Source organism: Dromiciops gliroides, chromosome 2 (assembly GCF_019393635.1).
Source record: "Dromiciops gliroides isolate mDroGli1 chromosome 2, mDroGli1.pri, whole genome shotgun sequence".
NCBI classification, from domain to species: domain Eukaryota; kingdom Metazoa; phylum Chordata; class Mammalia; order Microbiotheria; family Microbiotheriidae; genus Dromiciops; species Dromiciops gliroides.
This window is the reverse complement of record NC_057862.1, coordinates 251,674,556-251,676,751: the sequence shown is the minus strand read 5'-3', so window position 1 is coordinate 251,676,751 and position 2,196 is coordinate 251,674,556. Positions and strand designations below refer to the sequence as shown.

Here is a 2,196-nt window from a genome sequence, read left to right as displayed (position 1 = left end):
GTCTTTTGTTTTTAAACTGAAATGGCCTTGGGGGGAGCTAGGTGGCATAGTGGATAGAGCACTGGCCCTGGATTCAGGAGTACTTGAGTTCAAATCTGGCCTCAGACACTTAACACTAGCTGTGTGACCCTGGGCAAGTCACTTAACCCCAATTACCTCACTAAACTGAAATGGCCTATTGAGATGAACAGTTCTGAGACTGTTCTTGCACTAATAATTAAGACTAGGGTGGCAGGTGTTATACAGAATATTCATTTAGCCTTCTAGGCTTTCTGGGCAGATTTTGTGACTTTGCCAGCTCCAACTCCAGCAGCCTTTTTTTAAAAATGTGAGGCAATTGGGGTCAAGTGACTTGCCCAGGGTCACACAGCTAATAAGTGTTAAGTGTCTGAGACCGGATTTGAACTCAGGTACTCCTGACTCCAGGGCCAGTGCTCTATTCACTGTGCCACCTAGCTGCCCCTTCCAGCAGCCTTTTTGACAACTGCTTTGATAATCCTAACTATAACAGTCTGCCTCATATCATGAACTGCAATATGAGCCAGAGAAGCATAATCAGAGAAGTTCTCAACACACATGGGCTTACCTGGAACCATGTCAACAATGGTAACATCATCAGATTTCTGAAATTTAGGGTCATCTTCCAGGTCCTTATCAGAACAATGATCAATCTTCTCCTTCAGTTCAGCAAACTTGAAAGCAACTTGAGTCACGTGACAATCCAGAACAGATGCATACCCAGCATTGATTTGGCATGGATTGTTCAAGATAATGGCCAGTACAAAGGGTAGCTAGGTGTCATGGTGGATAAAGCATCAGCCCTGGATTCAGGAGGACCTGAGTTCAAATTCGGTCTCAGACACTTGACACTTACCAGCTGTGTGACTCTGGGCAAGTCACTTAACCCTCATTACACCACCACAAAAAAAAAAAAAGATAATGGCCAGTACAGTGATGCCAACTGTTTCTGTGGATGAGTCATTCTTGCTATCAATAGCCATATTACCATGGCAATCATCTTTGACAAACATGTTCTTGACATTGAAACCAACATTATCCCCAGGCAGAACAAACTCAAAGCTTCTTGGTGCATTTCAACAGACTTTACTTCACTTGTAATATTGACTGAGACAAAGATAACCACAGTGCCTGGGTTTAGAACACTAGTCTCCACATAGCCGAAAGGTAGAATACCAATAACATCAATCTTGTAGACATCTTAGAAGGGTAGACACAGAGTCTTATCAGTTAGACAAGTTGGTAGCAGGATGCAATTCAAAACTTCAAACAGTGTAGTTCCATTAGCATTGCCATCCTTATGAGTGATTTTCCATCCCTTGAACCAAGGCATTTTAGATCTTGTCACCATTCCAACCCGAAATTGGTATAAAATGGTATAAAAGCTACTGTGTCCGTGTTGTAGCCAATTTTCTTAATATAGGTACTAACTTCCTTAACAATTTCCTCATATTTCTTCTATGTGTAGGGAGGCTCAGTGGAATCCATTTGGCAGACATCAACAATCAGTTGTTTCACACTGAGTGTATAGGCCAGAAGAGCATGCTCCTGGGTCTGCCCATTCTTTGAGACAGCAGCTTCAAACGCAATACCAGCAGCAACAACCAGAACAGCACAGTCAGCCTGAGATGTGTCTAAAATCATATTCTTGGTAAAGTCTCTGTGTCCTGGAGCATCAATACTGGTCACATAATACTTGCTGGGTTCAAATTTCAAAATGCAGATAGTAAAAGCACAATCCCTTTTAGCCTTCAGCTTATCCAAGACACAGGAATATTTGAAGGATCCTTTCTCCATCTCAGCAGCCTCCTTCTCAAACCTCTCAGTGGTTCTCTTAACAATTCCACCACATGTATAGATGATGTGGCCAGTAGTGGTGGACATACCAGAGTTTATGTATCCATTGAAGACAATGTTGTTATGAGGCTTTTCCTTACCCATTCTTTTAAATTAAAAAAGTATTTTATTTTTTCCATTACATGTAAAGATAGTTCTCAACTTTTGTTTATACAAGCTTTCCAATTTCAGATTTTTCTCCCTCCCTCCCCTCCCTCCCCCCCTCCCCTAGACAGCAGGTAATCTGATATAGGTTTTATATATATATATATATATATATATATATATATATATATATATATATATATATATACACATATATATATACATATATATACATAT

The 2,196-nt window shown here is 40.4% G+C and overlaps 1 pseudogene; it reads right to left on the bottom strand.

Annotated features, from left to right (window-relative positions):
- Positions 1 to 251: 251 nt before the first annotated feature.
- On the bottom strand, positions 252 to 1,959 carry LOC122744517 (annotated as a pseudogene).
- Between the last annotated feature and the right edge of the window lie 237 nt (positions 1,960 to 2,196).